Source organism: Amia ocellicauda, chromosome 2, assembly GCF_036373705.1.
Source record: "Amia ocellicauda isolate fAmiCal2 chromosome 2, fAmiCal2.hap1, whole genome shotgun sequence".
NCBI classification, from domain to species: Eukaryota; Metazoa; Chordata; class Actinopteri; order Amiiformes; family Amiidae; genus Amia; species Amia ocellicauda.
Window position 1 is genome coordinate 31012390 of NC_089851.1, and position 15811 is coordinate 31028200.

A 15811-nucleotide genomic window follows, 5' to 3' on the forward strand; every position below is an offset into this window, starting at 1 on the left:
ATGCTTTTAGAAGGACTGAAAGACTGCATTATTTTCGATACTGTTATTCACATTTGACAGGAGTACTAAAGAAAAGACTTTCAAAAGTCTGAGGGGTCAGATGTTTGTTTGTTTTGTTTGTATGTTTGTTTGTTTTAGTGTAATTATGTCAAATGTATTTAGTGGAAGCTAGCTCCCTCCTGCCTTCCACTGTCAGTGCGGTGAGATTTTGAACACCTTGTCTGTTGTAAGCCTTGTGTGTTTTCATACCTGAGGGTTGTTTGACTACATGGTGGAGCAATAAATACCCCCTCCCATCATGCATTGTTTACAGTCTCTTAGGCCTTCAAGCATCAGTTCATTCAGGTCCCTGAAAAGTAATTGATCTCAATCAGTAGTCCATTATCTTTAGCAGCCAATTATCCACATTGTCACTTTTGCATTTGCTCTTCCGACCTCCAGGTCACAGAGGCCCACTTGTAACTAAATCTTTCTCAACGACTCCCTTACCTGTCATATAAATAGTCAACCTGGCAAAATGAGGCCCAGGGGGGCAGTTGCAGAGGTGTTGAAAAAAGGCAGTATACCTCAGTGCCTTATTCAGCTTCGCAAGGAATGCAGTACCATTCTATATCACAAAAATATAAAGTACAATTTTTCACTTCTCTTTTTTTTTCCCTTTCCTTTCCTTTTTTTTTTTTGTGGTGTGTGGTGGGGGTTGCCTGTCTGCTTACAAATGTTCCTTTGTGACAGTGTGTGGAACGTGCCAGTCAGTGCTTCCACACGATGCCTGTTTATTTGAAACAAGGGGGGAAACAAACCCCCAACTGTAGTCGTCCTGTCAGGACAAGGCGGCCTCATTTGCACATCGGTGATGGTTCTGTGCACTGATGGTGTAGAACGTATTTGTTTTAAATTTGTTTCCAATGTAATGGATGTGAATTCCATGCAAATGAAGACTTAACTACGCCACTGCCAACCAGGTGTTCAGACGAGATTACATGCACCGGGATTTACTGATAGAAAAGGCATGTTTACATTAACTTCTCTTAACTTGGACAAATCAGCATAGCTGGGATGGAAACGTATGTAGAGAAGATATTTCCATAGTGGATGACAGGCTGTTGCGCTGCCCCCCCCCCCCAACAATAATTAAATAAACAATCAAACATAAAGAGTAATATATGTGTAAGCTTCTAAAGGCATTTGGAATTATGTAGGTTATATATGGTAATTTTGTCACTGGCTCTTAAGTATCAGTTAATTGTACATATGGTACATTACCCAATTTAATCACATAAATATGCTATGAGTCATGCAGATACATTATAATTGAGATTTAAATTTGAATACTGAAGTAGATTTCTCTGCTTATATACATACATGAACGGTATAATCTTAAAAGATGTGTACTTATATCGGCATTCCTAACCTCAGTGGAGAAAGACTTCAAAAGCTTTCTCTCAAACTTGTTTGTTTTTTCTTCCTTTCCTCTCAAAGAAAGAAAAATAAATAATTATACGGCAAAGTCTCACTCAACACTACTGGCATTCCACAGTTGACGTTCATCATTAATGTATAAGAGCAGTCTCTTTTTAAGTTTTGGGTCATCTACCATGTGTTTTATCGGGGGGTTGAGGAGGGGGAAGCAGTCTGAGTTTTCTTGGGATTGACTTCTTCATAAGCAAGTCATGAACACGACCAAAAGCTCTGTCTGGAAATGGCAAGCGTGATCCATAAACAGTCAGTGAGGTGTCATTGTTTTTGTGTCTGCGTGTGGGTATGGATACACAAACATGTATTCTGCTGCAGTCTGACTTAACAAAAAAGTAGATTCAAATGTGGCACCTTCTTCCAGTCCCAATATAACAAAGAACACTGTATATGCGTATGCCCACCACAACTGAAAAATTACGGGTCTAAAAATACGTAAAATAAATGTTTTCCAAGATATTGCCTCTTTTGTCTTTAATGACCTCTTAAGACAGTACTTGGAAGGGATGTTAGCAATGAGTAATATACCTTTTTCATCAATATCTAATTGAGATACGGTTGTATAAATGAGGAGAGATCCAGAATTTCATTAAGGACAGAAGGGTGCTGTCAGCCTGTTAAGGTGTAGAGTTGAAATAGTATATAATAAATAATGACTGACTAATATACGTATTATAGAAACCAAAGCTAGAAATGTCATTTGAAACCTTTTAGAAGTTAGCTGTACTCTGCTCATTCACAAAAGCAGCTATATTTGATTAAAAACACATGGCACAGATTAACATCCTGTCAAGGACAAATTTCCATATTCTATTAAAAATACCTCCTCAGCAAAGTAACACTCTGCGTGCGTGCGTGTGTGGATGTTAATTCATATTTCAAACATGTCGGCACTGTGTGTAAGGATTACGTTTCATAGTTTCAGCACCAGCCCTCCATTTGAGCCAACCAAACCATGCACTGTTCTCGAACAGGAGAACACACAACTTTTCTCCTAAGTTTTAATGCGAGAAGTTTTTTGCTATACATATCTCTATATAACTCAACCTGGAGTAAATACAGTTGACTTTGCACTGTAACAGTAATTTGCTTCATACTTTTATTTACCAATTTCAAATCACATTATCATTGTATCCTTCAATGAGGTTTTTAGTTTGTTTTCTCTCAGTTCAACTTCATATACAAGGTCTTAAACCTCTTATAGTCTTACAATGTTTGTTGAGTACCTGTCATAGTAATGCAAATATGTTTCACTGTACATGACACAACTGCAGTAACATATTGTCAATTTATGCATTACAAAGTGTTTTGAGGCAAAGTACTTTATTTCAATCATTCTGACCACCAAGACAGGTGAAGGCATGGACTGATTACTTGTTTGCAAAAAAAAAAAGAAAAACATTGGAGAAAGATGTATGATTTTCAATATTGCTGGTTATTGTAAATATTCAAGAAAACAATTGCATTATGAAAAGCATGGATAGAGGTCATACCAATTTAGACCATTAATTGAAGAATATTAGGCCAGATTTCTGTAGTACCATAAAAAGCCTGGCAGTCTGCATATGTGTGTTTTTTTTTTTTTTAATATATATAAATGTCTGGTTGTACTGTGTCCATTTTCTGCTCACCTCTGTCTATACTGTGGAAAGTCCCCCAGTCTCCAGAGTTGAACCGATGGGTCTTAAGTTCAAATGGTGCTTCAGGCAAAACAGAGATATGCTGTGGTATCATCCTACATGACAGAGAGACTAATAATAATAGTTGTAGAAATAGTAATAGTTTATTTCCTGTGATGTATTATTTGAATTTTCCTCAGGTCAAAATCATGGTATTTCTGCAAGGGATAGAAGAAAATACAATATGCTACTTCTGGCACTGTCACAATACTCAACCAGAGTCAGTCTAATGAATATTTCAAACGTATGCATCGAGTGTGCTTTATCTGGCAAAGCCCATGTTGTTGGCTCTGCTTCGCCTGTTTGACTAAACTGGAAATGTCACAGTACGCATTGCTTAAACTGCGGCCGGCCATTGGCCCGTGCTTGATAAATGTATTTTGCAAAGAAACGGGAAATGGTTTGCACTGCAATTTGTGGGACAGGGGAAACAGGAAGAGTTTATATTGCCTTACAAAAATGGAATAATTACCAAAGTAAACCCCTTTTACCTTAGATGGGTCTAATCTGCTGAACCAGTGAAGAATCATATTTTTACTGAACTTGCAGACCACTAAACCATTGCCAGACATGTAGGGTGCTTTACAATGTTGGCATAAACCCATCTAACACTAACTGGATAAAGATCACTTTTTGGCAGGGTCCCTGTTTTTACACACTGCTGATTTCTTGCCCCCTGATATATAAAGATATTAACTTCTAAGACATTAGTGTCTTAGCAAATGTTTCCCAACTGTTGTTCCTGTGATTTCTGTTAAATTTGAAGCACAGGGATTTGTGCATCAGATCTAAACTGGCACATTTAAGTCTAAATGACAGCCAAGCAAAAAAAAGATGTTGCCTCATGCCATGGCTTGTTTAGGTCTTTGGTTGAATAAGTTTATGATGTAAGAAAATTAAACTTAAATTTAAACACAAATAAAAAAATTTCTGAATTTTCTGAGGATTGCTTCTATTAAAACTATACATTGAATGTCCGTGCATGCATGTATGCAAGAATGCGTGTGGGTATGCGTGTGTGTATTTGAACTTTGAGTCTAGATTGCATAATTTCTCAAGTACTTCAAAGAATAGCAACAGAAAACCTTGGCAAACAAACAGACATTCAAAAAAAATAGTAGGATTTTTTATATTGTGGTTGAACTGCTCTTATTATTGAAACATTCCTGACAGGACAGAGTTAATCTCATGCTATCAATAAAGAGAGCACTGGTCAAACTTTACCACAGAGGGTGGAAACGGCAAGTCGAAAGCCAGATTGCACTGCAGGCAAGGATTAACTTGGCTCGTCCAGGTCTTATGCTTTTAATGAAGTTCTGCCCTGATATTTGCCCGTTTGGTTTGAACCAAGGGTGTGTGTGTGTGTGTGTGTATGTGTGTGTGTGTGTGTGTGTGTGTGTACTGGCCAAAGTTATCTCATGCTAACTTAGTTAGCTGATAGCCTCAGGGGACGGCGGAGAGATTCATGACCCCCCAACGTCCTCAGGGACTCGGCGCATAGAATTGAACATTCCTGAGAATCTGTGAGAGAGACAGCCCCCAGAGAGAGCCTGGAACTGGAGCCCAGAGCAGCCGCCAGCAGCCAGAGTCACCATGTATCTATCCATCTCCCTCTCTATATATATAATTATTTTTTGTTGTTTCGTTTTGTTGGTTTATTTTAATCTAGAGAAGGAAAAAAAAAAAGTCAACATTACCCTAAGAAAATGCAGCCCTTCGCCTCAGTCTCCTACACAGAGCTGTTCAAGTATAGTGATAGTAGTTTGTGATAGCTCAAGACTGCATAAGAAGGCATTGGGGTTTAGTCAGAAGGCATATTAATGTCAGAACACACAGGGGCGGGATCCTGTAGGTGTTAACAATTTGGAAAGCCTCAGGTGTTGCATAATTCTGCATAATGACAGAGCTTACCTCCCTCCACAAGGCCTTTTAGAATACATACAGCCTATCATTATAAACAAATTACTTTCACAATGCCCACAATGTGTGAAGCACTGATACACTCACCAGGCGGTTTTTCTAATGACCGCTAACCTAAAATAAGAGACAGATAAACTTGTTATTTTACGTGTCTTCTGTGGTTTTGCATTTGTACCTACAACACTGCCAACATGTGCATATTCAAAACACATTTGTAAAACCGTTTTAACAAACTAATTGGAACCACTATAGATCCTGTAGGAGAATACCTGTCTCAAAACCTCTAAAAAGAGAGATGGGAGCTTAAAATTGATGTTGTTAGGTGCAAGGCTCTGAGTGGAGAAACAGGAAAAACGGGGAGGGCGCCCCTGCTCAGACAGCACCTGAATGAAAACCAGCTCTTTAACGTCTCAACTTGTAGCCATTTACGAGCTGTCACTTTCTTTAGTATTTGCTTTGGAAGCTTAAATACAGCACATGGACAAAGGATTAAGGTTAGGCAGCCAGATTCATACAATTAATCTGTAAATGGATTCATAATAATAATTATATTATTATTAATATTATTTTTATTTTTGCATGTTTTTCTGTCTGTTATCCAAGTCTTCTCTAGTATTCTAAGCTTGTATTCTAGTTAATCCTCCTTTTGCATGTTGCTTTCTAATGAGTAAGAGCTCAATTTACTTGTAATATGTTAAGCAGAATGTAAGCCTTAGTGATTTAGGGCTTTTATATACAAATTCACCTGTAATCACTGAAGATCCTGTAGTGTAATGTGCAGATGTCACACTGAGTGACAATTACCCCTCAGGGCCAAATGCCTGGTTTCAGTTTTGTACAGAAATGAAACTACAGATAATCTTCACCTGTTTATCCACTCTGCCTAGAACGCTACAGCCTAGCCAGTCAAACTGATTTTACTGTCAAAGTCACTTAACACTTTGTCAACTTGAATAAATGCTGCATATTTTAGAATCAGGTACAGTATTTAAAAAATAATCTCTTTATAAAATGAAAAAGTTGATAACTTTACGTCAGTGTGGTAGAGCAAAGAAGGCAAGTTGTTTTGCTTAAATTTCAGGATTGTGTGTTTGAGCGTACACAGTTTTGTCTTACCTGTGTAAACTGTGACAGGAAACCATACTCACAATAAACCCAAACATATACAATAATATGTGTTTTGATTAATAAGTCTGTAGGTGCCATGAATATGTGTAATGCAAACTAGCATTATATGGTGCATGTATCTGCTTAAGCACCCTTTACCTTTAATATATACTTACATACATACAATAATAACATGAGCTGATTTTTGTTACTGCTGTAAATCGAAATTATTTGCACTTTTAACTGCAAGGTAGTATAAAACATAGAAACTCGACTGCCATCTCTTATAATTAAACACAATGCTGTGAAAAATATTAGTTTTCGTCAAAAATGCCTTCTACGGTTTCCTGTGTGTCATAGAGCAGCTTTTGGTTGGTCACTTGAAAGGAATCTGTCCTCTGAAATTTACACTCCATTTGCAACAGGAGAAGCAATTCCATCATGTCTGGGGCCTAATTTTCTTGGTTTCACCTTCTTTGGGAAAGAGCATTCTTTACTCTAGAGTTTCAATCCGCAGCTCTGCTCTTTCTCTTCATCCGTTTTTAAAAAACGTTTGCACATTGTTAGACGCTTCACTGAGTAATTTATGTACTTCTGCCTGTGTGGGGGAGGGTCCCAGATTAATAGAGTGGTGTATTAATGACAATAAAGTGATTAATGTGAGCAAGCAATAGACAAACGTGTCATCAATAAAGATATCAGAGCGGGGGCGGGGGTATGTATTTTGTGTATGAGAGGATTTACAATACTGTTTGATCGGGGTCAGTGAATACATATGAGTGGTCTGAAGTAAAATATCAAGAAAGTTTAGTCTGTGACTAGGATCTGCCTTGGCAGTCATTCAGTAAAGACCCAAGCCTCAGGAAGTGTATGAGTAAAAATAGCCTGTCAGTAATAGTTATTTAAAACACATCAGAATGCTTTGTACCATAATCTAGTTATGTGTATTTGTAGCTTTGACGATGGATTCATTAAATATAGATAACCCTGTGTGGATGGGCAGCAAGCATGTCCCACACCCACATCTGGACTCCCACAAATAACTGTTCTCATGCTCGTGTGTAAACTGCCTGAAATTAGGGGACTTTTTAAAGCAGTTTTCCAAATGCTAAAGTACAAAAAAGGGGGGAAAAGCCCATAAGAGGTAACTGCAAATCCAAAGAGTTGTGAGTAGAAAAGCAGGTGGTATTTTTACATGATACATCTGCAAATGTGCAAATTCTTGCTTGGCAAAGCAGAGGTTGATTATTACTTGTGTTGTTTACTTATGACTGATATTCAGATCCCAATGTCACTGCAGGGCTCCGAAGGGACTTCGGTTGTAAAGCATTTCCAGCCCCAAACCTGTGCTGTTCCTGTTTCCAAAAAGCAGAACTGTGTAGCATCCAGATTTTTTCTTTCTCCAACAAACTGTTTGACTATATCCATTGTATTCTTCTATGCCTGTCCTTTTTTTCTGTTGGCAAAGATAGAAGTGAAGGCTAAGCTTTCACAGCCACTTTAAAACATCCAAACATAAAAATTAAACATGTTTATTATGGCAGGTTCTATTTTCAAGTGATGTATGTGGTCATGGATAATAGATTGAATAGCATATTCATAGATGTGTGTAATATCTATCTCTCTCTCTCTCTCTCTATATATATATATATATATATATATATATATATATATATATATATATATATATATATAAAATGTGTGTGTGTGTGTGTGCACGTGTTTGTAGTTTAAAGTATTCACACCCTTCATTTAATACGGTGTTATTCAGTGATTCAATTAGTTGTATGAAACAGTATAAACTATACTGTGTCAAGACAGAGGTACTGTCTTGCTTCTCCACAGAGTTTCTACTTGGCACATATTGATGTCTTTTCTTTTAAAAAATTGTGCTGGAATTGCCCCTTTATTAAAGAATGTGTGGAAAATGCCCCGATGCTATGGAATGCACACATATGTTCAGTCAACAATAATAGAAGAGACACGGCGTTGAGGTGTGGTCAATCTTTAGTCACCTCTTGACGTTCATTTTTAATGAGGAATAATGTTGGAAAATAAGAACATAAATATAGAACTGAGATGTCATTCTGTGTACCTGCCCCACGGGTCTGAAAAACAGTCATGCCATTTTTTTATTTTTTTTTATGAGAAGGCTTTTTAGAGGCGGGCTTTTTTGGTTAAAAATTAGTTTGACTTGTGGAAGGAGGTAGCATTTTAAATTTCAAAGTATGCTAAATATAGTATCAAAAAAGTGTCCTGCTAAAAATCACAGCTCTGTGTCAACCATCTGGTTTCAGAATGCTTAACTAGGTGGGGCCTGGGAAACTTTATACTTTGTGCTTTGTGCCCAGAAAAGATACATGTGAATGATATAAGAAGCTTTGTGGATGAGGTATGTTGAAAGAAGCAGCCAAGCAGCAGAGAGTCTGACTTTGACAGGAATATTAGCCAACATGCCAGGCATAAACCACTCCAAGACTCGCCAGCATGTTCATTTTAAGTTATTGACGTGCAGATAGAAGAACAGGGGGCAGGGAGGAGTGGGGGACGATAGGGACAGAGTTCAGAGCTATCAGTGTTGTGTCTAGTTAAGTGCTCAAATCAGACAGAACAATCAGGCGAGTGCATATAAGATTACCATTTTCTGCCAGTGAATGTGAAACTCTAGCATCAAGACCCTTAAATGTAAGATTTCTGGACATGGGACGCAAAATATAAAGTGTATCAAAATAAAAATAAAATGTTATGCCTGAGATCTTTGGTTTGTTTTTGTATTAGCTTTTATAGAGTATACCTTCAGTTTAAAGGAGCTTTGCAATGTTATTGTTATTAATTGTCCTTGCCTTTTGGGTTATTTTTTCAGCCTGTTGATTGAATGGTGTGGTAAAGGTGTCTCTGTGGCTCGTTTGAGAGAATTTCGCTGATCAACACTCATGGATCCGAAGAGTGAAGAACTTGCATGATTTGCGTGATGAATGAACAGAGAGTTAATGCTTTCGGGCTGTACTGACCTGTGTCCAGGGGCGCAGCGTAAGAGGCTGACACGGGAAAGACATGCACGGTCTAGTCCAGCATATTTGCTTTCAGTGGAGACCAACCATGTGTTAATCTCCGTCACCAGCCTGAAACTGTGATGGCTTTGGAAAACTATAAGCAGTGGAATAAGGTGAAAAAAGGCTGAGAGTACTTCAGTGTCTGGGGCTTTAAGGACCACCACTTTCCTTCTATTCTTGCATGGCAGAGAGCAGAAACAGACATTTGTGTGGCATGGGGTTGCATTTTTAGCTCTCAGTTTCAACTATTATTGTTATTTTACTTTCTACTCTGGAGACCCTTATACTGAACTGAACAGCCACACTTTGTAACTAGATAGATGATTACTTTAAGAACACAGTGCATGATTCACTTTTGTCAGGGGTGATTTTCTAGGACCAAGGACACCACTAATGCTTGCATGCATGACATTTATGCAAATTGGAAGATTTTTTTTTTTTAATACATCTTATTGCTTCTATTATTATTCATTACAACATGTGTTAGCGTTTTCCTCTCAATATGCAAGGCCTTTGATTTTTTTGTGGATGAGTGGAAATCATTTGTAATCATAGAGGGCATGGCAGTTTCTCCCACGAATATATATATATATATATATATATATATATATATATATATATATATATATATATATATATATATATAATCCCTTGATATTTCTTTCTACCTTTGGAGCAAAAGCAAATTTTTATGGCAATCACAGTGGGTGGGCAGTGTGCTGTTCATTTCCCTTCACACACTCCAGATGCAAACTCTCTGTTCAGCCATTTGGCAGATACCACACACCTTATTGATGTCTCCACACACTCACAGAAGCCTTGGCTGGTGAGCCTGAAATCATACAAGCTGGCATTGCACCTCATTGCAAAGCACACGCTGTGCATTTTTAGACTAGTCATTCGTACTAAATATTGGCACACGTGGAGGAAAAAAGGCAAGAACCTATACTCGCAAACAGTTCAAGTCATAAAGCACCTGTTTCTTGGAAAGTGTTGTCTCATTAACATACTGCAGTTTGTTTTTAAACTATTGTTGCCTGCCAGATGAGCAGGTACCTGCTGTTATACAACCAGGGCAATGGCTTTCTAGAGTCAAGTTTAGTCTTGTTTTCCACTTTAAGAGTCAAGACTGTTTGTGGTCACTGAATTATTTTATTACTGACAGTTAGTGGGCTGTGAATGCTAAATCTTGAAGAAGTAGAAATACATATACATACAGTATACAGATTGTTGATTTCCAAAGGGTTGTAGATAGACATGGATTTAGTAACTGCCTCTTGTTATTAAATCTCTTGTGTTAAAATGTGTAAACCCATGCTAATTCCTTTCTTTTTAAAACACTTAGCCTACATCAAGCACATTTCTTTATCTCTTAATATATTCCACATCCCTCCTTAGCCAGACGTTAGCAGGATTGAGCTTTTTCTCAGTCTGGAATGCCATTGCTCTGCGAGTTGCCAAGTTGACACATGAGTGCAGACGGCTCTCTGTAATTCCCTGAAAAATCTCTGGTGCAACAGACACCCATCGGGGCTCTCGCCTCAGACTGAAAAGTACACTAATAACTCTGATGTCTCTGTTGTGTGTAGAGACTTGAGAATTTGCCTCTGGCAAACATAGAAAGATTAATGGTGAACGAACAAGTAGGACCGATTCTGCTGAAGTGCAATATTTTGACACCCCTTGATAGGGAAAGAAAAGAGCACTAATTCATTTCTTGTACGTGGAAAACAATAGGCCTTTGTCTCATCACTTGTAATGAGTCGGCAAACATGCAGTAGTGTATTGGAATAGGGAAATGCCATAATTAATCTGACCTTTAAGGTGTGTTGTGTTGCTTTTTCTCTGTGAGTTCTTTAAACAGTCATTGGCAGTCAACTGACCTAAATGTGCCTAGCAAACCAGACCTATTCCCTGAGTTTTAAAGCAATGTATCTGTGTTTTTGATCAAAGAAGACCTGTATTTTTAGAATTTGCTACTTTGCTAGAATAAAATTGGTATCCCCAAATCAGTCACAATCAAATTAATATCAAGAGTACATTTCTTTATTATTGTAAAGAGAAAAATGTTAGTAAGATCCCTTTGTATGTGTGACACTGGCATTGAGTCAGTACAGCGAGTGTCATTAGCAACACAAAGCGGTTTATTGTGCTGCAGCAATGTACAGCCACGAGTTTCACCATGAGCCATTTTCTTTCCATTTTCATTATATTGTTTATATTAAAAGAACAGTCAGGTAATTAAAAAATTATAATAACAGCTTGTAACAGATTGTACATTCTTGAATCATGACCAGCATTGTTGTAAAATTCCTACTAATGTTCAACTTAACTCATCAGCTTCCTGGAATCAAATAAGGGTAAAAACAAAGGTGGAAATATTAAACAAATCGATAAAATAGCAGCACAGGATTATTCAGGATAATTAATATTCAGGCCTTCAGCATTCATTTTGCAGGGGATTTGACAATCAAAGCATGTTGCAGGAAGTGTTGCTGTGCATGGCAAAGTGGTTTTTATATACTTTTTCTCGGATTTCACTCTAACGCCCTGACCCATACCTCGATCCAGAAGGACTCCTGTTTTATAGTTTTGAAACTGATGTTCTGTGTAAATACAATCCTCGGTTCTCTCAGTTTGAATCCCTGAACCACAATTCCCTGCTCTTCCCCTTGAGTCCTGCTCACACTTGATGTCACACTATAAATGTATATGAGGCTGAAAAGGGAATTCCTGTTTTTCTGTTTTCCTTATTCATCCTCAGATATGGGAGCAATAGAGAACATCAGGGCTTTCTTTCTTTTCTTTCCAGACAGACTTTAGTCACCTTTAATTAACTTTTGCATGGAAACAGCAGGCAATACATTACATTTGCCTCCACAGGAAAGGCTAGGCTAGAATACAGGAAATCGGCTCTGATTCTATACAATCTATATGTCAAAAAGAAGCCTAAACATGAATTTAACCATGTTGCCCTACATTGTACATTCATACTTGTAACATCTGTGTTGTGTTTGACTGTGTATTTAATGTACAGTGTTTGATTTACTCGTCAGTCTCTCATGTCACAGATATTGTAGCACATAACCTAAAATAACAATATTTAAAAAAATGGGTAGTCTTCCCTTTGACAGAAAGTATGGGCATGTATGTGTTTGTTCTGCTCTGAGTCAGGCCTGTAATTTTCACAGGGAGAAGGCCTTTTTCTGTTTCATTATCACACCTTCATGTCTCCACACTTGTCTGTGTTACTAATTTGTTGATCCTAGATTATGCAGGCTTAGCCAATGGGAACCCACCAGGGAAGGAAAAAGCCTTGAGCTCTCTGTTGAACTAGATGACGCAAAACATTTATCTCATAGGGTAGCATGAATGTATTGCTGTATCTCATTGAAGACCATCATGTGAAACCAGAAGCAATTATCTTTCATCATTAAGAAGCTTCAACAGTTTGTAGCAAGGTTGGAACACTGCAGACAACATTTCTTTCAACCTATCATCTTGAGTAATGCTTATATAGATATTTTTTGTCCTCAACATATATGAAACCAGCTTCTTCACTTTGACCCTGAGACAAAACAGGCCAGCATGCAGTGAACCCTCGTACAGCAAAGTGATGCTCTCAATTTCCTTGGACTGAAACATATCCCGCGCAGTGTTCTTGCCTCACTGCAAATGCTTTCCTGCAGCGAACCTGAAAATAAAAGATACTTGTATCAAATTTCCGCTGAGCGCTTCCCATAAACTAAGGTGAAATGTTAACAAGTTTCCCAATGCATCTATAATTAAATCTAAGGTAGGCATTATCTTTTTATGTGTATGAGTGGCTGTTTAAAATTTTAAAAGAGAAAAAAAAACACATATCGACTGTTAATTAAAAACTTCAATAAATCTATCGGTTTATCTTGAAGTGCGTTGCATTTTATGTAATTACTTAAGAAGCACAGGTTATGGTGTTGAACTATTGAATATTGTTGAACTGAAACAATGAACAAAGGGCTTAGAAGGAAGATGTGAACCTGTCAATTGTTCACATAGCTGTTGCTTTAAACAGTCCCAGGCAGTATTTCATGTATGTAAATCTTGTATATATCCCCTTTTGGATAGCATTGGTGATGACACAATAAGAACAGAAAAAAGTACAAAAGCTATAAATACCAGGTAGCAGTACACCTTGTCTTAAAGACAAGTTTTGTTTTTGTATTTCATGATGTGCACAGGTCAAAATGTTCTTTTTCTTCTTTTCATGTTAAATCTATATGCAAAAGACTAAGAATCTGAATAATCTAAAACTGAGTATTCTTCCCGGTGGCTATGAAGCTACAACGCTCATATCGCAACGCACATAAGATACATTATTAGGAGTCAGAGCAATGAGGACAATAATCGACTAAGGCAACCTAACTGGCCCAGGTCAGGAACAGGTAAAGTCTCTCACTCACTGCGGGCAGCTATAAATTTTAACTCGGATGCCTCGAGGAAACAAAGCTGTTGCCGACACAATCAGTCTAGCTAACAATTAGCTTGCTTAACAAGCAGAGGTGTTCATGGGAGACGGTACGGTTAATAAGTACTCTGGCGTGGACTGCAGTCATGGGAAAGGCAGGCTGTGCGTCTGACTTTCAATAAAGCACAGCCCAGAAAGCTTGCCAACTGCTGTGATGGCCGAGAGTAGGAACATGAGACTGAGCACACATCCCAGCCCTAGGGCGAGTCGCTGAGGTGACATCTCTCTCCGCCCAATCATGAAGAGTCACTTACATACATCAGAACAGGTACTCGCATACAGTTTCTTATAATTAGACTGCTTTCCCACAACACATGTATCTTTTCACTTTTTTTTTTTTTTTGGAAAGACTAGCTAATTTAAGCTTTCCCTCACTTCCATCGTCTTCACTAAATTAGAAAATATTCCTACTCTCATCCACTGCATCACAATGTTATTTTATACCCCAGTTACATTGTGAACAGAGCAATATATGTATTCAGTATTGTTCCACACTTGGAGATGTTTTCCTGTACAGAACGCTACAGAAATTGTACATGCAACACACAGCTTCAGTGAAAGTGACACTAACAAACCTTTTTGTTTCATTGAAATAAAAACTTAATAAATTAAATATCTAGTCATGCCACTGGTAAGGTAGAGGACAAATAGGTGTTTATACCTTATTATTCACCTATTTCATGTGCAAAGGACAAAGCTCAAACCTTTTAAAAACAAAATGTTGTAGACTTATAGGAGCTGGAGTGGTATTTTCAAATCGGTGGTTTAATTTGTATTCAGTTATAAATTACATATAAGCTTTCAAAGGTGTCCCATAAAGGTTACAGAACAACCAAAGCAAACCATCAACAAAATAAGAAATGAAGCTCCATGTCTAATCTACATTCAGAATGTGGAAGTGCTCTTTGAGTGGTATAGATAACCTGTAATACAGGAGTAATATAAGGTCTCTCTCAGTCATTAGCTTCTTATGAATGTGTAAATAGTCTTGTGCTACTTTTTATTTTATTATTATTGTTTGTATTTTGTACAGGTGCTTTACTGATCTAGACTTTAGATGCTTATAGATCAGTATTCTGCAATATATTTTTTCCACGGGCACAAATCTGGTGGTCCTGGGGGTGGGGCAGCTGTGCATACTACTGAAATGTTCTTAACAATGAGTTTAATATCCCGACATCCCATATAAATGTTTCTGTTAGCACTCAATCCAGACACTTGAGAATGAGCACTTTGCTTTACTTCCAAGTTTTAATCCCCCCACCCCCACACACACACACAGACATACACACATACACCCTGACACCAGTCTCTGAGGACAAATCTTTGAACACATATGCAAATACAACCCAATCCAAACATGCAATGACTATGATGAATACATTACATGAGTTAATGCCAATTCAAAGACATTCAAGCATTTCTTGGGAACTTTTATATTTATGACTTGTCATCTTTGTCTCTGTTGACGTTTCCAGGCGCTTACAATGACATGACTGGTAGAAATCAAGTCAAGTCAGAGAACTGCTGCTTTAGTAAATAGTGGGTAAATGCATTTGTTCAACAGTTTAACAGCTTCTTAGAGAGCCAGCAAGGCAATTTATATTATTTATCCTACAGAACTTAAAATAAATGAATACATAAAATAAAAACATCTGCAATTAGAGTCCATGCTGGAAATATCAAATACTAAAGGCATCACTAAGGGCTGACAAACCTGTAAAGATGGAAAAATTGGAAATTCAGTACCCATCTCATTTTCACACCAGCCTTTGTATCAAGTTATCTGAAAAAGAAAGATGCATGTTTTAAAATGCACTTAGCTGTATTGAGAGAAAGTAGTGGAGTTCTAAGCTATATCATGTTAGATTTGCACTTGTGTCTATGTAACATACCTGTAATTGTTACACAGTTCACATCCTGCCACACCATTAACTCTGTCAAGATAAAAGTAGTTGTGTAAATAATACGTATTCATTCTATCAGTCTTGGAAAAGAGAAAACATTAAAATGTAGTAAGACAAAAGTAGTAATAGAGAGAATAAGAGGATTGCATTATTCTAACGATGGCA

General features: G+C 37.6%; 1 protein-coding gene and 1 long non-coding RNA gene across 3 annotated transcripts in view; one reads left to right on the forward strand and one right to left on the reverse strand.

Annotated features, from left to right (window-relative positions):
* Positions 1-15811, forward strand: part of gmds (GDP-mannose 4,6-dehydratase) — a 273322-nt gene that overhangs the window by 202989 nt on the left and 54522 nt on the right. The gene's annotated exons all lie outside the window — the stretch shown is intronic.
* LOC136712702 (uncharacterized) lies at positions 11263-15676 on the reverse strand. The gene is made up of 3 exons (XR_010804872.1): positions 15635-15676; positions 15457-15525; positions 11263-12926 (listed from the first exon to the last, which is right to left on the reverse strand). It is a non-coding gene; the product is annotated as an uncharacterized LOC136712702 (long non-coding RNA).